Raw genomic sequence first — 25,677 nt, 5'->3', positions numbered from 1 at the left:
CAGAGGGGGGGAAATATACACATGCATCCTTCAACATATGCTGCCTGCTCATGCACTCCAATAAAACTCCCCTTTTTGCAAGTCAACAGTTCAAACTGTCGCTGCTAGAGCTGCTTGTTTTTTTATTCGTACACTAACTCATCGTTCTCCTCCTTGAGAGAGCCTGCTTCTTAAAATATTCATCCCCTCTTACTTTTAAACTAACTTTTTGTCAAGAGAACAATTTTCAGAGCCTTCTTTTTCTTCTGTCTCTCTCTCTCTCTCTCTCTCTCTCTCTCTCTCTCTCTCTCTGTCTTCTGTGTGGACTGTTTTGTTTGCCCCTCCAGACTTCAGCTTTTTTGTTGTTCTTATCTGGGTCAGTTTGTGAGAGGAGTTTTCTCCTCTTGTTTTCTTTCTTTCCTTTATTTTATTTCCACCCAAAACAAAAAGGGGGCTACGTCTATTCCTGGCGCTACACCAGTAACAGGGGTTGTCCTCCTTTCATTGTGCTAGGTGACATAAATATTGCAAACAAGTGCGGGAAATGAATTAGTGCTATTTTTCCACATGAAAAGGCCCTGTCACTTTCTTTATACACGTGTGCACCTGATTTTCCCGCGCTCCTTTACTCCCTCCCGCTCCCTCTTATTTATTTTTTTCTTCAACCTCAGCATTACAAAATGAATGATGAATGTTTTATTTAATTATTTCCTGTTCCCATAGTTTCCGTCAGGTGTACACGGGAGGCATTTTGACATGTGACATTCCCCCAGGGTGGTGCGGAGGAATCAAGCATAGCAGAGAAGATTAACGCTTGCATGTTTTGTATAATGCCTCTAAACCCTGGAAGGTGAAGGCAGAAGGTCACAGTTGTGTACTGAATAATATAAAACATGCTTGCCATTGTCGAGGATTAAGGCCTGTCCCATGGAATTGTATTAGCAGCCATAGTTGAATATACTATTTGATGTCTCAAACACAGAGCCATAAGGTTATCAGAATAAGCTAGTCAGTCTTGTTAGCGCTGCTATTTTCATATAGTGAAAGTGATAAAAGCTCCATTGAAGCTTTTCAGAGAGTTAATTCTTAATGGCATTTCAATCAAGGGAATTGAAAACTGATTTAAAAACAGTTTTATCATCAGGCGCGGTAATAACTTAAAACCAGATGTCTAGGATTACCTTAATGAAAGGTCAACCTTCAAGGTCAAACTAATTTTGATTAATTCCACTCTTATATCCGTGTTTTACCTGCTGTGCTGTAGTTGATCAAACTCAACTCCAATCCAACGCCTCTGCACGGCGCCCTAAACCCGTGGTGACGCCGTCCAATTGATTGTGCTTATCTTTTTTTATTTTCTTCCCTCACTCCAACACCTCCTCCTTTATTGCCTGATTGCTTTGCCTCACTTGATAGCTTCTGTGTACGTCAATATTTTTAGTCAGAGATTAATTTCACCCCCCGAATCTGGGCATCGGAAAGCTCTAAGCAATCAGATAACATTTATAAAGCCATGCTTGACCCTGAACGTGGAAGATGAAGGGAGAGAGGACAGGGAAGTTAGGGAAGGGGGGTGCGGGGGCATTATTGAATCTCACAGCTCATCACATTCACCTTTTCAAGCGGGCTTCTCATCCTCTGGTTTGATAGCATGACCCCGTCGTCCATGCTAACTCATTACAGCCACAATTCCAACATGTCCGGCCCTAAACTTCTTGTCGATCAGATCTCTGAGCTCCCACCTCCCTCCCCTTCCCTCCCTCCCTCCCTTCCTCCAGCGGCTACTATTTCACCTCCGTTTCCCACCTATCAGCATGATGTTGACTCCTCCTGTTTCAGGGAGCATACGGACAACAGCACGGTAATCCTTCGCTAAGACTGCACGGTCAATCATATTAAATCCTAATACTTTCAAGGTGACCGTGGGCATGGATTTCAGTGGGCATATGGTCCCGATTTTAAGCCTTAAGGCAGCAACGTGAAAGAAGAAGAGGGAGGATTTTATCTTTTCATTAAATTTACGTCGACACTGTTTATTTAATTTAAGCTGACACTCATTGTGAATATGTTTCTACCTCCCTCAGACTGATAGTTCATGTCCAGGCCTCTGTTCCCTGTGATTCTGCCCTTTATATGCCTTTTATTTATTATTTTCCTAATCATGCAGCTCACATTCACTCATAGATCACACAATGAGCCTATTGACAGAAAACAATAAGCCAATAAATGAACACTTCCATCTAACCTCAATTAGTTTGCTTTGAAATTGAGATTTTCCTCAATTAGGCCTTTATTTGTCAACCAGGAGGGGGATGAATGGGATTTCAAAGACACCTATGATAACAAGAGAGTGCATTTCCAAATGCTACCCTGTGAAATGTGCATAGGAGAGTAAAGAATGCTCCTATTATCCCTCGTTGTGTCATTTTTTATGACTGCAAAGTGTTGTTCCCGCACTTAAGCCAACAAAAATGCTATATGACACTGCTGAGAAATATTGATCGCAGAGGCACCGATACATCATATACTTTCATTATTGACTGTTTTGTTCAAGGAGAATTGTCCATATTTGTGGAGTGTGAGGCCCAGTGTGGGGTCTTTATCCCATCGCTGTGCGGATGATTGAGGTGTTTTTCTGTTCATCGTGCAGCTGCAGCGCCGGCGTCTATATTGGTCGTGACTTAGATGATATGGTGTTGCACAAACGCGCTGTACCGTAGCTGTATTCATTGATTTCTGAACATGATTTATGCTCATTCTGCCTCATATGATCATAAGGAGACACTGGAACATTTGCAGCCTTTCAGGTTGGTGAAATAGTCCTCCTGGCAAGCTGCAAAGCTTGGTGTTATTCATGTATTACTCTAGGTCTGTGCTAGTGTTGCCAGGCAAAATTGGATCAAGTATTTTTTCATGCTATAATTCTTCCATTGAATTCATCATGTATTTTGTAAAATATGGAAATAGTCATTTACATCATCTGGAAATTACTGAACCATTAGTGTTTCTGCAGCTTTGAAAAAACACTCCAAAGATACAGATAGAGATTAAGAATATACTAAAGAGATAAATGATCCCTGTTTTATTGTTCACTGTACTGCAGAAGCACTGCAAAATCTCCTACAACATGAGCAGATATGGCCGGTGGTGAATCAATAAGCAGTTGAACACATCAGAATGCTGTCCCACTTAAAATCAATCGATGGCCTATAAAGGCCACTACACAGAGCTTCCAATGTATAACAATCCCCAGTCAACTTCCTAATCAATCAGATTTTTGCAATTGGAAGCAATGACCATTGAGGTGCCGCCGTTTGTTGCCCCAACCAAACCACATTAGAGGAATTGAGTCGACAGGCTCAAAAATGCATTATTCCAAACTATCGACGTCCAGCTGACAACTGGGCCAGAGGCTACGATTTCACACCATCCAGCATCATACAGGTCTGCTGCGGCTGTATTGATCAGTTTCATGTGCTGCAGCTTGTTAAATGTGAACACCTACGGATGACAACTGAGATCACTTGTATCCCAGTGTGAAAAAAATAGTGGTACTCCTATTTCTGTGCCAAAGATTATAATGAATGTGATCGGATTTAGCTGGAAAAATTAAGATTATTTAGATGGTTCTGCACAGACACTCACAACATACGGTCTTGAGCGTAATTATTTTTCACGCATTTATTTTTAATTTCTCAACATTAAAAAAAACGTCAATCTCTCATGAAAAACAACATGAAAGACTGAAATATCTCAAAAGAGAGCCCAAACAGAAAGACGAATCAAGATGAAAACCTTTGCCCTTTTAACCCACACATCGAGCAAACAAGTTAAACCAAAGCATTTCCACATACCTCGTCACTTACAGGAGTAGATCCACTCAACTGAAGACTATACAGTAATCTGTGAGATAAACATAAACATTATCTACAGCATATACAGTATATTTAAATATTGTTACTTCTTTACCACCACCAAAGAAATCATTCACCATTTGCCCATTGAAGTGTTATTTTCTCAGTGGCATTACTAACCCTCTATAGTACATTCTAGTTAAAGACATATGGGTCTCCCAAACACCTTAACATGCTTAAAAATGTAATCTGAAAAACTTCTTCACCCCTCTAGTCGATTACATTTGACATTGTTTTCGGTATCCTACTCTTTGGTATTTTTCACTTAACAAGATTTTTTAAAAATCCATCAGCGGCGAAAATGATTCTTTTGGTAGCTAGATAATTAACAGGCATTTATTAGGTGTTTAATTTCATTAATTAGTCTCAACTGTGGGCTGTTAGAACGGTCTCCTGAACTGATGCAGGGTTAAGACGGCGTAAATAACTGAATAGGGGACAATTAAAATGGCTACTTATGCACGCAGTCCTGTAATTCTTCAAAAATGGATCAGAGATGATTGCAGAGGTGCGCTGAAGTTCGCTTTTAGGATCCTCATGAGACCTTTTAATCATACCAGCACACACACACACACACATACACACACACCCCAGTACTAATAGAATAATCTACAGCAGCGAGAAGATGACTGATCGACTTTCCCATCCACCCATCAGGCTTTTACAACAGCACATAACTCAGAAATCACTCACACACACACTGCATAAATAGCGGATATGCATGCTTATGATGCATTAGACAACCATTAATGATTACTGACCTACGGTGATTAAGATATCTCGAAGACTGATGACTCATCATACGGATGTATGATTGATTAAGTAGTTGAGTTTAGATCAGTACATTGTTTGGCACTAAAACATACACCTTATGTTGATATATTAAATGGTATGTGATTAACTAGGATAAATTGTGATGTAAGTAGGATATTGGCAAAAGAGTATAGAATTATTTTTTAACTCATCACAGATTACTCATCCATGTAGCTTAGCATAGTCAAGGTACAAAACTGGTACCTTTTGCTGCCTCTTACTGCTGTTTTGGTGTGTATTTTTGTTCTCCAAGTAGTTGAGTATATGCTTCCAGAGTTTAATCCAAATTGCCATCACTCAAGTGCCTTGAATGCATCACACTGAGAAGCCAATAATGCCCTGCAGCAGCAAACTATAGCAATAGAAAACCGAGAGCTTTAGAATCACACAGTTGGCAGCGTACCCTCTACCACTATGACTGGGCCCGCTCTCTCACTCTGAAACACAAGATTGATGCGTTCATTTAACATTAGCCTCCAGCAGCCACAAAGAGGATAAGCACCTGGGCTTCCAAAAATACCTCCTTTTCAGATTATGTGAGGAAGAGAAAATCAGATGAGTGAAATTACACTCCAAATGGAAGCCCATTCATAATGCCCCGTGCTTCTTGCCAGCCATCCACTGTGCTCACTGCAATGCCTGGCTTGCTCCAGAAATATTGATATTCATATGGAAATGCTACCCTTTATTAACATAATAACATAAACAAATTGGGGATTTGATTTAGGTCCAAGGAAAAAGGCGGTGGGGCACTTTTGGCAAGCCCACCAGTCAACAGCTGTGCGTCTCAACCCAGCACGATGGATGCTACTGCTTCCGCTTCAGGAGCTGTATTTTTTGTCTTAAAGAGAACATGTATATATTATATAATTGCGGTTTCCTGTGGGGTGAAAGGTGTGTGATTATATGTCTATAAGCTTGTTGTCATAGTAACAGTGGCAGGCAGGGCTTACACCGTTTCTACTCGTCTTTTATAATCTAAGAAAAATACCCCCTGGGAATCAAAAAAGCCAACAATTAACCGAGCTGCGTCAGCTTTTTAAAATGAGATGTTAATGAAATAGTATCACAGAGAAAAAAAAACCTTTAGATACAAGGATTTACATTTATACAGATAATCCTTCTTTAACATAATTTCATTTACATTATGAATACGTGTGTGTGTTGAAAAAACATGCATATTTCACAGATTGTAGCACATAAAATACATTCACAATCGCTCAAAAAGCATACAAATAACCTATATTTTGCAGCATAACCATGGTTTCCAGTCACTGCCGATGAGTTGGCTGGTAAAGGTCACACACTTTAAATAGATCCTACCTTGTACGGGCAAATGGCTGTACAAGATTAAAAAAAAAAACAGTCTAATGAGTCTAGTGTCACTCCCTCAAACAGCATGTTTTTATCTTTTTATGGTGATATTACCCAGCCTCCGTGTCCCCTCTCATCACTCAGCGCTTCTCTCCATGAAAGTGAGACGGAAAGAATGGGGATGTGGTCAGTCAGTCATGTCTAAGAAGACCTTGGAGGACCAGAGAGCTTTGCCGCCAGGACTCGACAGAATACACCTGATAGATTGGTTCACCCAGAAGACAAGCTCAGGAAGAAAAAAAAAAAAAAAAAAAAAGGCAGACACCGTGACCACACCTGGGACGTTGATTCACACCGGAATATCATTAGTCTGTTCCTCTTGGGGACAAGCGCTAATAGGTCCATTTCACAGTAAAACAACTGAAGGAGAAGAGTAGATCACATCAAGCTAAATTCAGAGGGAGAACGCAGTTAGGATTTGTGGGGGAAAAAAAACATGAAATGAAATGTAATCTCAGTGAGGATGACCTCCAGGAGGAACATGTCTTCTATGGCAATGGCATGATAAATGTGCAGTCCCACTGTTACAGGGAATAAATTAGAATAGATCACAGGGTGCTCATACTATTGCTCTGTGTTAGCCCTGTGTCATACCGATTGTTGGAGAGTGATCAATCAGCCACGTATTTGCCTGAAACAGACGTATTTAACAGACATTTGGACTGCATAAAAATGTCTTATTTAATGCAGATATTGTCTTCCTTATGGGATAATCCCTACTACATATTTACGTTTAATTGCGAAATTAATTTAAAAGAATTGTGAAAATTGGTCATCACAAATACCAAGGGCCAAAAGCAATGTCTTCAAATTGCTACTTTCTTCGAACCAACAGTTAAAACCACATTGGAATTTAATTAAAGCAAGGAACATGAAAACATGAAGGGTTCATTTTAGCACAGGTGGCCTAGCTCATGCCCCATGAATGGAGGTAATAGTCCAAGTGGGTCAGCCAGGTGCAAATCAGACACGGGGCTTCTTTCCCGTATGCCATTCTCCACTCTCTATCTCCCCAATGTCCTACTCCATCCACTGTCCTAGCCGAATAAAGGTATAAAAGCCCCGAAATACATCTTGAAAAAACAGTTAATAGAACATATTTGCTGATGAATTGTTGCAGTGCTCACCTCTGACCAACATCCCCAAATCCATCAGTATTCTCTCTGTTGTCAAAAAACGTTGAAGTAGGAACCTCTGCATGTTTGATTGAATAACAATTGAGCTTAATTATTAGATTTGTTTTGTCTGATTACAGATCGCCTCACTGACTGAGGTATCCTGGTCCCAGTGTGTTTTAACTTGAAATAATGACAAAGAATAGAAACTGTCTAGATTTTGACTCTTCAAAGACGGATCATTTCTGTTAGAAAAATTTGAAATGACATCAGTGACTTTGTAGTCGAGCCACCCCGCAGCTCGCTCTGTGTCCCCATCACTCCTTGCATACAATCATTCCACGGCCATCAAACAGGCGCCAACAGACGCAATTCCATCTGCCCGACGCGAAGGACAAATCGCAGGGGCGCGCTTGATTCATGTGCCCTCTGGTGAGAGAAGCCCCTGCTGTTCTGCCGTTTATCCTGAAATCTTCTCTGTGTCATGAGCTCCAGGGGTTCCTCTACTTTTTTTTTTTCTTCACTCAGCAGTCCCTTTGGCATCTAATTGAAGGAGGAATCAAGGGATCACATTTGCTAATTAGTCTGATTTTAGCATGTTCCTTATAATCCAAGCTAATGCGACGCTGCTTGGCTCAACCAGCAGCTAAATGACCTGAGAGGTAGGAGGTATTAATTGCAATCTCTTAGTTATACATCTTAATTAACCCACACCTGACCGAGCATCACCAGGAAAATTCAACCTTTGTATAATAAGAATGAATTATAGCTCAAATCTTTCTGTTTTGGTCCTGACAGTGAGGACGTTTTCCAATTAATCTGGAAATACATGCGTCATAGTAATAAATAAAACAGCAGGAGAGGGTTTACTTCATCCAAAAGGATTATACTGCAATGATTACAAATAGGTAGGAAAAAACTAATTTGGATAATAAAGTGAATTATCTCTTAATCTATCTGTCTGATTACTTTGTAATAATGTGTGAAACAAACTTTTTCTATCACAAAATGCAAAACATATTCAGTATTCAGTGTTTTCTCTAGACCAAAGAAAGCATGGTTGTAGAAAGATAGATTCTGCAGCCATTTAATTGGTTGTCATAGCAATCAAATATGTGTTTGATCTCTTGAATCTCTTCATATATTCCTGTTGAGCGCCCATGATATATTTAGAAGTAAAGGGTGTGTGTACTTCTCGAGCAAAAGGGCCTGCGCCGATGAAGTTTCAGCACAACACTTATTACTCCAGTAAGAAGTTGGCAACACTAGAGGCAGTTCGTTACAGATTTGGAGGATAATCAAAGGGCCAGAGAGATTAAGGATCCTCTAACCTAACCTCATTATTCCAGACAAGCAAGACGAGCCTGTAAAATTTAGGAGGAGAACAAACATAGTATGCTGTGAGATTGCTAAAGAGATGTTTCCTCCTGCAGCTGCGTGAACAGGTCAGCGCCCCTGTCAGAACATAACGTGCAGACCTAGTATTCAGGAAGACTATATGAGGTCCTCTTGACATGTCTGATGGATCTTTGTTATTCCCTGAATGTTTCATTACTCTACCCTCAGTTGGATAACGGTGCTGCATGTTATCGAAGCCTCTGTAAGTTTACATCTGAAGATTCATTATGTGCTGCAAGATAACATTTTAAAACAGCTTTGTCAGGCTAAGTGACAGGCATCACATGTTTTCTTTCTTTTTCTTTCTTGGACACAAGTGTATGGCTGTAATGTATTACTAAACATCGGAAATAAGAACTCAAAAACTTTTTCAAACGAGAAAAGACAGCAAACAATGAGAATGAATGCATCTGTGGACGAATAAATGAGGAACGAGAGAACAGAATGACTTATGTGGTTCCAGGGGATAAAATGCAAAGGCTTCATGAGATAAAGGGAATTTGTTTTCAGAAAGGGCTAAGCCTCTAGATATAAGTAAATCAAAACACTGCTGAAGGCAACATGCAGAGGCTCCAAAAAAGTTTAAAATATTAATCTTCCAACAACAATATGAGTAAACAGAAGGTACTGTTGTCAGGTGAAGTGATTCTGGGACCCAAAAGGGGAAACATATAGTTACAGTTCAAAGTTATATATTATAAAACTCAGAAAACCAAGAAGAAAAACAAGCCAGTCTTTGCCTCATACAAAGGATGATCCTGAGACAGTGAGAGCAAAGGTTAGCTTCGCAGGTCAACAAACATGAAATCCAAAACTTCAGACTTAGCTTTGCCATCACACAAAGTGAACTGAACATTCAGGCAAAGAGTGGTGTTAGAGCCGGGTTTATATTCGGCAGGGGCTTATTGAGTGGATGGGTCCTGAGAGTGCTGCAGGATTGGCAGCAGGAGTGCGATTGAGTGACACGACCAGATACAGAGAAACAAAAAAGGAAACTACATGACACACTAGGGAGGGGTAAAACACTGGAACACTAGGAAAGAGGAGGAGACACAGCCCAGATTATGACAACTTTATGAAGTTAAATCTGCAGTTTTTACTTTGCTTCCCATTACTTTTCTTTACTTTCTTTCATCACGTCATCAGTGAAAAATAAGGCATTGGTATTCATTAAAAGCAATCTGTAAAATAACTTAAATGTAAGTAAAGGAGCAAACATCAAAAACAGCTGTTTTAACGCTCATTGAAGGCCACCAGTCTCTATTGACAAAAACAGACATTTCAACATATGCAGAACAAGAGATTTGCTTGATAACCGCCACCATGATTGGTCAGTTTGATTGTGTTATTGTCTGTAGCCACTTTAAACATCAACGTAAGATAACCTTTTTAATGAATATTCTTAGATATAGCATTGACTACTTCACATTAACTGACATCTTAAAGATGTTAATTTACCAGATTTATCCTGATAGCTTCACCACACATGACAAAAATGAACAACGTCAAACTTCTGCACTTCTGCAAACTTCTGTATACACATGTAATACAGAGACATACAGAGCATGTGGGGCTCTAACCAAAAGTACACATGGCATACGTTTAATCATTTACAGAGTCATATATCGTGTAAGTGTGGGCACGCAAGTGGAGATGATACTCAACCACATGTCTCTGCAAACTTGCAATTGTTGGTGATAGTTTGAATTATTCACATGCCTCCATTGCAGCAGGGATTTATAGTTCAACCCATATTAGCATGCATACTGTACGACCTGCTTATGTGTCCTTGAGCAGGACACTGAATCTCAACCAAGGGCCACTTTCCTCTAACTGAGGCCAGTCTCTAAAACCCTCCTGCTGGGAGAAAGTGGAAGGAGGTCAATAAACTATCGCTTTATTTTTATGAAAGTTGCCTGGGGCTTTTGCTCTGGCTACTTGTTTTCAGCATCAGTTGTGATGGAATGTGTGCTTGGTTGCTCACATTTCTCTCGTGTGTACCAGCAGTATGCATGTCCCCAAGTTCCCAACATAAATGCTTTAATCAATCTCCTCTCTATTGCTGCAGACCTTTTTTTTTCGCTTTAAGAGAGCATTAACACACAGTGTTGCCTGCCAGCGTTTAGCAAGTAGCTGATTTGAAAGATGTTGAAAAGTGGAGTGGAGTGGAGAGTTAGAGGGCATTACAGGGCTGTGTCTGTAAAAACAGATCACTGCTCAGGGACGGTAACACTTTTCCAATAGTAGAGCACAAAACAACAGCGCTGGCAACACTTTTTGATGTCAGGCCAGTTTCCTCTCACAGGAGGACAGTGAGGATTTTTGAGTTTGTGAATGCAGCCTTAACGTGTTTTCTTTCAAGGAAAATGCTTTTTATTTTTTTAAGTTGAGCTGAACAGTCAAATCTAAATCCCAAACAAGTCCTTCATACTTTTAGATACATCTATATTACTGTTCTTTATTTGTAGTATGACGTAGAAATGTGATTTAATTAATACATGGACTAAATTGCCTAAATTGCCTTGATTAGCACAAGTGGTAATGTTAAATGATGTTTGTGGCAGCACATCAGACAGCTAAAGTGCCCTGGTTTCAATTTTCATGAGTCATACCTTTAACATGGCGCCTTGTAGAAAGCTTTTATTATCCAGTGTTGCTGAAATGATTCTTAATGACACCTGAAACTGGAATGGATTGCACTCGTGACCACTGTATTTCAAAGGAGAAAAAAAGAACAAATGTGTTTTTTCAAAGATACAGGACAGATCGTAATGGGCTTGCATACTTACAAATAGTATCTTTTATTGAGCTTATTTTTGCATGTGTTTTAGAGCACAAATGGAGGATGCAAGAATGTGTGTGTTTGTGTTTTTTCACACAAAAAAAAATCAAATGTCCTATTTTGTGTGTCTTCTTCTCGAGTTGGACATTCTATTTCCTTCACACTTATTTCCTCTGTCAGCTCGGGTTTTCAAAGTTCTTATTTTTCTCGGCATGGAGGTACACATATGCACACATTTGAGTGTCTTGATGTTTGTACATGTTGAAACGAGAACCCCTTGCCTCCTCAGCAGCGTGTCTCTCGTGCTTAGACCCCGTTTGAGCTCAATCCAAAGCGAGCAGTGCTGGCCCATTCTGCAGCCTCAGTTCCTCTGGTAAATGGCGGGCTGAGTGGCGGTAATTGCCTACTGCGCTGCCAGTTCATGCTTGGAGCAGCCGCGCAGAATGTAGCGCTGAGATTCAAACCAAAGCCTCCCATTGGATCACTCTAAGCAAGCTGGGGTGTCCCCGCTGCCACCCCATACCTCGCTCTCGCAGTCTGAGGCTCAGTGCCCTAATATGTGGAGACACAGGGCTGCAGACATCATGCAAGGTCACTTTCCAATGAGACGCAGAGCAGGGAGAGAGACGCTTACTTATTTAAACAGAAAGGTCGTTAGCAGGAGACTCAAAGAAGCCCCGACAAATGTAGTCAAGCACGGTTAATGTTCCGTTCTTGGAAAGAGGAGGAGGTAGCTGAAAAGAGATGAGAAAATAAATGGTAAATTGCCCTAACTGTGTATCTAGATTCCCTCGGTAAGAGTGCAGCTTCTGAACCAGAAGAGAAGGAAATAAACAGAAATATACACACAGTGTTTTTCTTTCATTTGCCTCAAACTGCCCGCACATCCCAAACAGCCCTCAGGCAACAACTCATTTGATTTCTTACCAATATTGTTTTCTCAATATATGATGGTGCAATGCTTCTTCCTTGCAGTTGCAGCTCAGACATCTGTTTGCATGGACAGGCAGATGGTGGGAGATTACTCAGGAGGGTCTCAGCTATTGAGAAAAATGCTTGCGTGACTCCCCCCCCCCAACCTTTTTCCTTCTCAGTACATCTTGCCCTGGAGGCCACAAGTGCTTAACTTGCACATGCGACCATCCCACCTACAGTGCTACACTGTAACACGAGCGCAGTCTTCTATATGCACACACATATTGCTTAAATACGCATGGACACACATACACAGGCCGTCGGCTAAACTCTCATGCTAGCTGGTGGCGCGTGGTCACGTGTGGGTCAAAGATGTGTGAAAGCACACGTGCATATGTCAGTTTGATTTCTTTACCCATGCAAATAATGTGAAAGAGTGTGTGTGTGTGTGTGCTTGTGTGACAGACAAGAAGGTGCGTACCAGAGGAGGGACAATCGCAGCGCTCCAAAACGAGGCATGCGTGATGCTGCTAATGTGCAGATCTGCAGTGTAGAAGCGACTGCTAACCACATGTCTGAGTGTATAAGAAATCTGAGTGGAGATGGGTTCTGTGTGTGTGAGATTGTGTAAGTGTGTGCGTGTAGTCTCAGGGGACATTCCCCTCACCACCAGCTCATCAAAGAAGCATATTAAAATGAGATGACTCAGACTGATGATGACGCTGTGAGACCCGCTATGCCAGCAGTGTAGCAAAGAATAACATGTTTGTCTCGTTCTTTTCTCCTTCTACTCTGCACTCAGCTTCGGTATCGGCTCACACACTTGGACAAACTCAGGAATAATGTTAGGATACTCTTAACTGTATCTTACACAAACCTGGCCTACTGTCCTATCGGTTTTCTTATCAGATGTGGAATAAGGGTAAGCACCTTGTGGAAGTAGAGTGAAATAAGCCTTTAATCAAGCCTCAAAATGGAAATAAAGCCAATCTTCTTCTTCTGACTGAAATAACAATAAAATAGGCTGTATACAATGTGCTATTAGATGGTGTTTAGCCATGTTAAAAAGATTGTGCTAAATTTTGATTGTGTGTGTATTCTTAACTTTAGTCCAGTCGACTAATCTGAATTTAAATTTCTGTTAAATTGAGAGGAGAAATAGTCTCTTACTCCTGTTTTCAAGCTGCAAGAATAATTTATTACATTTTAAATGCATTTCTCATCACACATTAGAATCTGTGTGAAACTCAGTGAATTATCCAAGATTATGTAACAGCAGCTGCATGACAGATGTTGTGACCCACTTGTCATTTTACTTGAGTGTCACAGCGCTGATTGGTATGGATTTAAAGTGATTATTCAATATTTAATCAGATTTGCATATGTGAGTACAGACAGGTGTGAAAGACAAATGGTCTGCCAACAATGACCCTGAAGGCGGGCCTGATGTTAGTTTTAACTAAAGTGTAGCAGGGGGAGATTTGTGTTGGAATGCTTGAAGGCTTTCTCTGAGAATGAGTCACCTTTTGATCAGTATTGAATAACACTGCACAGAGAGACTTCATATTGTTTGACAGACGCTTGTTAAACTTTTGATGATTCTGGGAAAACTCTAGCCATCTCCGACCTGTCACTCCCGCCTGCCGGGTAGCATCTTGACTTTGCAGAATGCTAATCTTGCACAAAATAAATCTTTTTTTTCTAATACACTGTAAAAACTTCAGCTTTGTGATGTGAAATTATACTATTCTAATGGTTTGAAAGAAAATATTGGAGCGATTAAGCATAAGAGATAACAAAAAGTAACCCTTATTTTGAAAAATTATACACAGCAGGACAGATTTTATTCTGTTAAAGAAACATTTTTAACAACTATTTTAGCAATCTTAACTCATCTTACCTCTAATGAGAGTTTCAAATGTGGAGAACTTTATTTGTCCTAGTTTAATGCATGACTGCTGAAGTTTGCCAAAAGTATCTTGAGTCTCTAGCAAAGCCGTCACAGAAATAAATCCTCAATGACCTTTAGTGCCTAAGAGGGCTTCTAACCTCGGCTAGAGAGCCAGCGTGACGGGCACTGGAGTGAGTACAGCCGCTGCACACTGATAGTGCTGAATATATATGCCCTTGACATGACAAAGAGAGGTGGAGGCCTGAGAGTGGTCATATCGCATTAGCATCGGGCCTGGCGTGACTGGCTGACAGGGCAGTCTGACCATAGTCCTGTGGTGGTGGTTAAGGCAGTGCCGAGGAGTCGAAGGGGGGCAGAGGGGCTACCATGCTGGGGGCATTACATAGGACAGTGTTAGGGGGGTCAGCCAGTGAAACCAAGCAGCCACCCGTCAATAATCAAATCAGTCACAGTCAATATATTTTGGCATGACTGCTTGAGCACTTTGATCCCAACACAAGACCAGTGAACTCGCACCAAAGACAGAAATTAAGCTTTGACTGCGATAAACTACAGCGACCTGTACCGTCTTTAAGAAACATGTGTGCATGTGTAAACACAAACAAGAAGACCCTCCATATCTATCTTACTTTTCTCATTTCACACTGTGAAGGATGCAAGGATGCCCAGTGATATCTCCATTACTCTTTATGGAGAGGGCGACTTTTCAGCAGAGCTGAAGCCCCTCTGTCAAATTAGATTAAGAGCTGCTTACTCATTATTGACAGGAGCCGCTTGCAGTGAAGGCCCATAGTGAGAGGAGTCATTTACTTTGATGGTAAGAACACAGGCTAAGCTGGAAATGTTCCTCAGCACTTCTCTTCAGGGTGAAAAGAGTCCTTTGATGGCCGTAAGATTTTTTGTTATTCCACAACGGCATATTCATCCTGCATCTGGCCAACTTTGATCTAAAAGGCATCCATCTGATGTTTTTCCCCCTCCACTCCCCTTCTTTGGCCCACCCTAAAGTCTGTTGGCAGGGAGGTTAGACTTGATAAAGTGCCCTTGGACTGTTTGTTGGCATTTCATTTGTTTGAGTCGGAAAGATGACAGAAGTCACATTTAATTACAGGGTTCTTGTGTCATCTGAAGAGATGAGGGGGTATGTTGGGAACGCATGATGCATACAGAATGAACAGAGTCTGTTCTCCTCCATATTCAAAAGTACATCTGACCATTTGGCTGCTCTGCCAAGCACACTGAGAGTTTTTGTTCATCAGCGTTCATTTCTATTACTCTACGCTGTCTGAAGGTGCGTCTGTGCATGCCGGTGCTTTCATGCAAAGCGTGCCATCATGCGTATGTTTGCATTATCTGTTTGCATACCTGCCTCAATATGTGTTGTGCATTTCAGGTTTGTAAACAATTCCAGAGCCCCACAGCTGTGCATCCACCCTGTACAAACAGCAGGGTGCCCAATCAGATGCTAAAGAGGGACCCAGTGTGTGCAGCAATATGCCTCTGACATCAGATATTTAGAATGAACTCTTAACCCTCAATTTAAATTCAGTGTAACAAAACACGTACAATATATGATGAGCTTTGTATGGTAGAGGTTTTTAGTTTCAATTAACCTATACAGATATGTACATCAAGATATAAGATCTTTTATCTGGTTTCCACAGAATCTCTGTAGCAGAAACGGCTCTGCTGGCTGAGTATCTGTATCTTTTTGATATAATTGCACTATAAAAAGTGCTGCGAGGACGTTTATGTCTCAAAATGCTTTATTGAAATTTAGCATGGCATTATGTATTCTATTGTATTTATTTTCTTGCCTGCAGTCCTTTGACATAATCACCAACAATAAACAGCACGACCTAGTTGTCGGTCACAGCCGGAGATTCAAGGCAACTTTTTTTCCGCATTTAAATTTTGCCAATTCTTTTTGGCATACAAGTTGCCCAAGACACTTTGTACTAACACATTATTGTTGTATGTTATATAAACTGTGTGGGTTATCATTTTGGAACATGCCTCATTTATTTTGTGTTACCAAGCGAAGGATCTGTTTTGTTGTCAGACTCCTTATTAGGAAAACAAAACATGGGTTGGATCCAATTTAAATACATTTTGATAGTTTTGCATGATAACAATTTTCATTTAAATTGTTTTATTTTAAGGAAATTACAAGTTTGGTGTCAAATTACAGATAATGTGTTGTTTTTAAATGAGGAGGACTGGTATTCATCAATATCTTTTATTTTGTGAGATTGAGACATTGTTTTTGTTTCAATCCAATAATTTTCAATTAAATGAGAGCTCTCAGTCTATAAAAATTCTTAATGATGAAGACATCGACGTCTACATTTCCAGTCATTGCTATGTTTAGCAACAGGCAGGCCATTATCATCTTATTGATAAACTTCTATCTAGTTTAGATCCTCTGACAATAAAGTGCTGTGTTGGTCCTGGCAGACGGGCAGAAGAAGAAGTTGTTAATCAGGGTCCGGCATCCCAAGCTGACATTCCGCTTTACCTCCAGTGACAGAGACTGATCTGTCATACGGCCGTGGCACCGTACGTCTCTGCAGCTGCAGATTTAAATGTAAGATTTGAGATGTCTGCCCTGTGAGCCCTTGGCCTGCCCAACCTGTCACCATGACTTCAACTCTGAGACTTGAGTCATGAGCCATCTCTCCACATCTCAGTGCATATGTTACCACTGACCTTTATCGGGCCTGCATGATGGTAACATTTCTCATGACAGCATGCTAACATTTTGCATGATTTATTTGCTTACCAATAATGTCCATCTTTTTCTGCCCCCAAGATACATCAATAATATCATGCATGTACACTGCAAAAAAAAATATTTCCTATGGGGATTTAGAAATGTCAGTGACACTATTTGTTTCCTTTCTAGGAATTCATGAATGAACAATGGCGATAATAAACGTTTTAAGGATTGATGCAATGGTTTTCTGAACTCACTGCAACTGATTGTGGCCTGTTATGTTGTTTTTATATATTGTCATGATAGCTTAATGTATGCAGCCAATATTTAGTTGCTTATTGTGTTCGATTTAAAACCAGATGAGAGTTCAGATGTTGAAAGTCCACAAACACTGTATAGAGTGTGGTGCAAACATCGCTGTTGGCACTATTACAACAAACAAGTTCCCTGTCTGTAGTTTGAGGTGGAAACATAATGTACAGGAACAGAAGCTGTTGATTGCAGCCATAGAACAAACAACCTCACCCTTTTGTTTTGCCCCCAGCCTCTATAGCTGCTGTATTCAGCTCTACGTTCAAAGCAATCTGGCAGGTGGAGTTGGGAAAGAGCACAATATTGTCAAACAGAAATCAGATTTGCTCCACTCTCCATTAGCCTTAGCCCCTTCACTCTCCCCCCTGGAGATCACATTAAATGACATCTGCTATCATCAGGATAACCTGTGTCAGCTCCGTGACAAGACTGCAGATGCAGGGCCGAAGAGTGCAAGGAAATGGAGGAAAGAGAAGAGAGATAAAGGAGATCCAGCCAGCTTAGGAGTCCTCAGACTTACATTAGAGCTTGTTAAATCAGTCCCAGGATATAATTAACATATAAATCGATGCTGGTTCATAAACCAGGCATGGTACAGTGGAGAGCAGCTTTATTCCAGTGGGAGGATGGAAAAGAATGATGCATTCAGGGTGTCTAGCTCTAGTTCATATCCCCGCTCTAATAACGTACTGCAGGACATGGAAAATGTGATCAGAAATCATGCATGTTTCACCGAAGCATCTCTGGGAAATGTGGTGGGTTTCCATTGCTGGGCTAAGCCTGATAAGGAGTCCACTGAATGACAGCAGCCTGAGCAGTTGTCAAAAGTAGCGATGCGTGACCTGTTTCTACAGCATCAGCCACAACCAAATAGCTCTCCTTATCTTCTGACAGAACCATTTGGAGCACTCTTACTTTTCAATATGTTTCTTTTTCTCCTTCCTTTCATTCCCATTACCCCGCCCCTTTCCTCTTGGCAGTGCAAACGGGCTACTTCTGTTGACTTGGTAATGGTAAGATGTGTCTCTTTGTCACATTCTCCACTTCATTTGAAGCAGCTCCCCTTTGTTGCCTCTTCCAACATCTGTTTCCATCTTTTTTTTTCGGCCTCTCAAAGGACTGTTTATGTCATTTCAGCTCTTTAACACCAATTAGCATCTTAACCAAGTAGGTTCTCTCTTTGAAACATATGCGTGCAGTTACTGTTGAAGCATCCAAGCTGCTTAACTCTTGAAGCCCTCTTTCAGTGGTCCTTCATGCAAACGCTCCCTAATGGTATTTATTGTGTGGCATAGTATGCATGCTTTTTGATTCTCCACTGGATATAACACTTTACCTCCAGGCTTCTGTCCAACACGCTCCCATTGAGTACTAATCATGTGGCAGAATGTGAAGTCTGCTTTTCTGGAGGAAATCATTATAGAGCCTCACAGAGAAGCAGCCTCCAAATAGCCAGGCCCAGATATTGTTGGATTGAGGCGTCTGCACAGGCGCCTGATTAAAAAAGAAGTATGGGCATTAATTGGCCAGCTGATGTTAGGTTGTCAGCAGTAGCTGATGGCTCATTATGCTTCTTGAGCAGTGTAGAAGGAGGATGAGAGACGAGCTCGCCCCCTCACACATTCCATTTTGGGCATCTTTAAACTGAGCCCACCCTGCAATTTCAGCATCAACACATCACTCAAAAGGTCTGGAGTATTAGATAAATACAATCTGTCATTCCCATGGACACAGACTTGTAGGAGCTGGGAAGGAGAGATGGGTATGATTGTGCTTGTGTGTCTGTTTGTTTATGAAGCAGGGATTCATGGGGACAGTTTGTTTGGCTAATGGGGTTGGCGGGCAGCACAGTGCTCTCTCAGGCAAACAGCTAATTAGCAGGAGCAGATGAGAACATGGTGAGTGTGTGTCCAGGATCCAGAGACACACTGCTCAACCAACCAGGAACACGCTGTTCCCCCTCTGCCCAATCAGCGGCCCTCAGCTAAGATACCCCTTCTTTGTTTAGTGTCCATCCAGCCAATCGTGCAATACTTTAACCTCCGACGGACTCTCCCGCCTTTCCAGCGTCGCTTCCATTTACCATGGCAACGACATGTGTCAAACGGCTACTTAGCCCTGAGGGAATCTCACAAAAACAGAATCCATCAAGTTCAGGGTCATTTAACGTTCACATTCCCCATCACCGCCGCTGCAGATGAACAATTGGAGAGCGGGGAGTGTCCTTGAGAGAGAATTGAGATTTTTGTGCAATAAGAAAGCGTGTAGGAGCACAAAAGGCTGAATGTCTTTGGCTGCACATGGCCATGATGGACATCCTTTTTTAAAATATAAAACATGACCTTGTTGCTTATGGCAGAAATATTTCCCATTTTACAATTGGCTTGGGCACCTACACAGATTTGTGTTAAATAAGGGTGTGTGGTTAATCTAAAATCTTCCCAAATAAAATCTTCACACTGGCCCTCAGTTGATAGTTCGCTGTTTTGGCCACTCGTTAAATTACAGTTTGAAGATTTTAAAAAAAATACAAAATGGAATTACCTTAAAGTCATTGCAGGGAGTTGTGTGATCAGGTTTCAGCATCTTTCACACCAGTATTATACTGACTCAAGAGCTAAAAGGTGGAATATATCTCATATTTCTTGTGTAACCATGGCAATGACTTTCGATGAAACACTGAGCGGCGTCTGCTGCAGACATTGTGTCTTGGTAAGAGAGAAGTGAGTGATTCATCTGCTGAAGGATGTAATTACATTAATTGCTATTGCTGTAATTGTAAAAAACCTTTGGCAAAGGAAGAGAGTAGTAGATCTTAAAGTCACGCTCTTTGTATATGGTTCATGAGTTGTATTGTTCTCTCCTTTTGAGTCGTAACAATCCTATAACAGCAACTGCACTGACATTTATGATGTTGGTGAGGATTGCACACATACAGTAAGAGCTCATTTATCATTCATTCGAGGTTGGCCCAAGCCAGCTAGAAAATACAGGGGAATGAGATTTCCTGGGCCTCCTGGCGTGCTGTCTTACTGCATACACATGTCACAGTCAGCCTCGCAGCGCTAGCAACACAATTTTTATCCCGTCGCAGATATGACCGAGGCTCATCGCTGTATCTTTTATTGTGGAATCACCAGGGCATTGAATAGAATTAAATAGAATAGAATAGAATAGAATTACTTTATTGATCGCAAACTGGGAAATTGTGGCATTACAGCAGCAGGTTGTTCAAACATTGAGATGGTGCCTCTAGTTTTTGTCTATATTTAGGAATGCACACTCTTAGAGTAATGGGAAACAACCATCTTGTAATTTTCTTTCCATTCAAAAAGATAATGGATGATGGAGGGTTTGTGAATGGCTGTCAAAAAAACATCCAACATCCTCTTCAACTTCACCCATGGTTTGTACAACCTGTTCTTTTGAAAGCGGAAAAAAACATCTGATCATTTTATTCTCTAATTTGCACAATGTTTTGCTTTTTCTTTGTCAACTTTATCCCCTTTTCTAAAGTCTAAGGAAAGAGAGTGTGGTTGTAAGTTGATGAAAAGGTCTTACCTGTGGAGAAGTGTTGGTTAAGATGTAAACAAGGTAAAAGATGTTTTTCTTTTCTTTGGAAAAAAAAGATCTTGTCTGACAAAGCGGGGTGGATGTCAGACATTTCCCGACAGGGTACAGTGACACTAAGGGGAAACAGAGCACAGCTGTCGACACACAGCGCACATACTGTACTTCATCTATATATAAGCAGCTGAGATACTTATGTATATTTCAGCACTGAGAGCTTCTTGATGCTAACTTTCTCAGCACAGCGGTCAAAGCAGTTCAACAATGTATCACCCAGCATGTCATCCAATCATGGAGCTGGGTTTTCACTCCCCTCCTGCTCACGCACTACGGGGTGAAAATCAGAGCTGCTTCATCTGCCCTGAAGACAGAGAGAGAGAGAGACGCACATCTATTATACATGGTATATGTGGCTGTGCCGAATGAACCGGCTGCAACAAATTGGACACATTTTTGCTCTGACGCTAGCCAGTCTCCGAGGGGAGCCAATTACTACGTTTCTCCTTCAGAGCCTGGCAAAAATAACCAAAATTCTCCCATCTTCCCCTGAGCACGGACAAGGAGTGAAGAGAAAAAATGTCCTCTTGTTCCCCATTCTGTTAGCCCTACAGACACTTTCTGAAATCACACATCCGCTGCATTCATTACCTGCTAACAGCTCTCTATCCCTCAGCGACTGTGGAGAGAGTGAGAGATAGAGAGAGAGAGAGAGCAAAGTGAGGGTAAAGGGGAAGAGGGGAAGGTTTAGAGGTAAAAGAATTATAGATAGGAGGAATACGGCAAGGCCCATCATCTCGGAAGATGGATGTTTCCCAGGAGCAGGTGATATCCAGACTGGAACAGTGAACATTGGAAACATGGAAATATCCGACATGGCTGGTTACTTCATGTCTGACGGTGGCTCTGAAGTGTCCGCAGGGCCTGGCACCGAAAACTGGACGGCCCACACACCTGGACTGACCTTCACCTTGGGTTGAAAACACAGCAAGCAGACGATTAGCCTAATGGTTCGAATCGGAGAAGATTTTTATGTATGATTAGAGAGAACACGGGCCAAATTTACAAACCAATTTCAACAATTTCCAACAACAGACTGCAGTAATATGATGATAGCTACTTATTGTTTAAGGGTGAATTTTCAGTGAACCATTGCAACCACTTTCCAAAATCATGATTATGGCAAGTGCCTCCGGTTTTGGCTGCAGGAAAATGGGACCATTTGAGCACTGAAATACCTAAAGATAAGCCTTTTGTGTACAAAGTGGTGTGTATGGGGATGGCACCATTAACAATACTAAGTTTAAAATGATTAATATAGAAATTTTAAAATGTTAATTAGGCTTCACGTATTCCTCAAGAGAGGCGGAAATTACACCGTCACAGCAGCAACTGCAATCACATTCAAGACACGACATAAAAACTGAACAAATATCATCTAGGCTCATAAAACGAGACAACATTTTTTTTTCAAAACTAGACTAAAATTTTGGAATTTATAAATAAAAGACACCCTAGAAATGTAATGAACCTTTAGTGTGCAAAATCTGTTAAAGTGCATTAATAAATAAATATGAGTACTTGTATTCATTGTGCGTTATTCTCCATTAAACAGTCCGATGGCAGCTTAGAGAAAGGACTTCCTGTAACGTTCAGTTCTGCACCTCAGGGTGATCAGCCTGTGACTGAACGTGCTCTGTTGAATCACGTCCAGGGTGTGTAGTGGGTGTGCAGGAAAAGTCTGCCCTTCTTCTTATATGAACGTAAATCCAGCCATAAGAGCATATGAAGGGTGCATATTTAACCACCCTCCACTCCACAAATGTATCAGCCTCTTGCTCAACATGATTGTCCCACACTGAGGCCTGACTTATGCCCATGAACTTTCTGTATCATCAGATGACGGTAAAAGCAATGGACTTCTTTGGTGAGGTTGACTCATACCCTGTTCCCAACAGCAGGAGATAAGGTGGGTGTTCAGTGTGACATGATGAAATGATTGTATCTTCTCTGTAAGAGGTCCCTATGGTGACTCAGAGAGATACATATGAGTATTTATTGTCCAACCTGCCTTTCTTTGTGATTTCTGTCTAAAAAGACTTTGGCCTTCTCCAGACTGAAAAGTTTTCCCCCTGGGTATCTCTCTGTCCGCTGTTATGCACTGAGCCTAAAGCCCTCAGGACAGAGATTCTTTTGCCACAGGCTCCCATTCACTACCAGATCCTCAGCTGATAGCTATGACTGCTTCCTTTCTGAGCACTTTCTCTGAAGCCACAAAGCTGACACCGAGGACAACAGCATTCTTTCATTTCTACAACATTTTCTCTTTCTGTTCATTGCCTAACAAAACATCTTCTTTCTAAAGCCCTTTTTCAGTCATTGAATGCGGAAAATTGCTGCATTCTTCTGCCCGTGTTAAATGAAACAATGAGAAATACGCCACATCTTTCACACTCATGCAGTTTATTAGGCTCTGGCTCAGTGGTAGAGGGGGGTTCAATCCCCAGCCCCTGCAGCCACATGTCCGATGTGTACACTTAACCCAAGTTTCTCTCGCTGCTTCGCCGTTGGCATGTGATACTGTATGAATGGATTAATGAATACACTTCGACTTTACGCTGCCATCCGTGTGTCAATGGATGTGAATGTGTAGGTGTGACCTGCGATGTAAAAGCACTTGAAGAGTTTGATGCTCACTAGTTAGATTTTCCATATGACCACTGTTTTTGGTTTGAAGTAACCCCTCTCTTTTGAATTATAGATTTCTCCTTCTACTCCTGTTTCTGTCAGATTCAGACTTAAACACTTTGGTTTTCAGGAAAAAAATAGCTGCTGGTTTCTCAAATTAGTCTTCCGACAGCTGCGCAATAATACATTGGACTTCTGAAATCCAATATTTGTACAGCATTACCCAGCATTTTTCTACATTTAGACCCATGCACTTAGCAATGAAAATACTTCTTGTTTGCTGTGTTGTTAATGATCCAAAAAAAGTTGCTCCAGTGTTTTTCGGGGTCTGAATGAGGTGCACCTGGGGCATGGCTGAGGGTTTGTTGATTGTATATTTCTTGTATCACATCTGTACAGATGTCTTGGCTGCTTGAAGACACGGTGTTTGAATTTCTCCGTGGATTGACCTTTGTAGTAGTTAAGCATATAGTTTGTTTGGACATAAGACAAAGGAAGAAAGTGAAACCTCACTTTCTGTGATACAGTACCTCTGAATTGCCTTACCATTTTCATATAGAAACATGTCATGTTGTTGTTGTGTAAAATTTAAAAATCCTCCACAGATTTGGACTCACTATTTCCATTACTTTAGAATATTCTTCCTCCACTTTCAAAAAGCTTTCATAAGCTTCACAATGTTCGTCATGATGACGTGGGTCACATAATGATAATCTTACTTCCATTACACCACTTTAATAGCTAAAACTGATATCTTATACTAAAGACGGCACATCTTTTATTCCCTTTTCAGTCTTCTCATCAAAGGAGCTACAGAACCGAGCGGAGCTGCCAAGGTGAAACGGAGAGCGGACATTAAAGAGGAATATCTTACATTCCTTCACCAACCTTCATTTTCAGTGAATAAAGCCCATCTGTTTAAACAATACGCAATTAGCTTCATTTAAACAGCTAAACTTGTTCAAGTGATTAGCCAGTGTTTACCATAAGCAACATTTTTGTACACAAGATAGCAGCTCTCATTTGCATATGTTAATGCTGGGTAATTAGTTATGCTCCACAGGGTAATTCCTATTCATCCTCAACCTACAGGCGTTTTTTCTTCTTCTGAAGATTAAAAACAGGCAAAATAATGAATAAATTCAATCAATCATGTAAAGGCTAATATATGCGTTACAAATGGCAAGGGGGCGGCTTTAATGTCAGAAATCAAGAGGCAAAGATTCAAGGATACTGTAAGGCATGAAAGACGGAGTCGCCACTGAGGTAGACTTAATTGTTGTTTCTCTGACAACTTAAAGCGAAACAATAGCCTTGTTTTGCACATTGTGGGCTGCTGGTTGTAACACTTTGCAGAGAATGACAAGACAGGCACTTCCTTTCTGTGTAATCACTTGCCCACACAAACCTGTCGACGACAGAAGAAGAACCAAATGGCTTTTATGTTCTTCTAAAATCAAGGTAAACCTGATTGGCCCTGCAGGCAGACATGGCTTAGAAGTAGTGACAAGACGCTGATCTAATTTACCTTTAATGTGTGTTTGCACTCCTAATTTTATATCTTCTGAGGCTTCCAAAGGCGTGATGTACTCGGAGATGGTTAGCTGAGAGGCAAGCACACAGCACCTCTGCTCATCTCTCTTGTCCTATTAGCTCAGACTGTGCAGGGGTATCAGGACAGCCAGCAATATATTTATTCCCATCAGAGCCGAGGCCACACAGAGGGCAGGAGATATTTCACCCTCACAAACAAACACCATCACTATTAGGAGAACTGGAGGAATGCTAAGTGATTTTTGGTTAAAGTTTTAGGAAGTCCTTCTAAAAGAGGGTGTATTTGCACGAGAGGCAGTTGTCATAAAACAGTCAATGGAAAGATTTATTAAAGAGATTATGTGCAGCAGATTGGAAATGCAAATCATTTCTCTCGTCAATTTACCACCTGGCAACTGTGTCCCCTCTGAAAGTACCTGCTTTTAGTGGAGACATGTCCTTCTCTGGTAGCTTTACTTTTGTTTGGATGATTTGACTATAAGATGGTGTCTGGGAAGGATGTATGTGTATGTATGTGTAACAAGGATGAGTGAGTAATACTCTATTTTAAAATTACAAAATACTACCACTAATCCCAGGTGACGTCTCAGGTGTGATTGTGGGCCTCCTGTTTTTATGGTCCAGACTAAATAGTCTCA

General features: G+C 41.0%; 1 long non-coding RNA gene across 1 annotated transcript in view; it reads left to right on the top strand.

Moving 5' to 3' along the window:
• Positions 1-24,413, top strand: part of LOC132956746 (uncharacterized) — a 166,278-nt gene extending 141,865 nt beyond the window's left edge. Inside the window, exon 5 of the long non-coding RNA XR_009666083.1 lies at positions 24,279-24,413. This is a non-coding gene — a long non-coding RNA (uncharacterized LOC132956746). The remainder of the gene's footprint in view (positions 1-24,278) is intronic.
• Positions 24,414-25,677: the final 1,264 nt, after the last annotated feature.

Source organism: Labrus mixtus, chromosome 22, assembly GCF_963584025.1.
Source record: "Labrus mixtus chromosome 22, fLabMix1.1, whole genome shotgun sequence".
NCBI lineage: Eukaryota > Metazoa > Chordata > Actinopteri > Labriformes > Labridae > Labrus > Labrus mixtus.
Note: the sequence above shows the minus strand (reverse complement) of the source record. Positions and strands in the feature narration are given on the sequence as shown.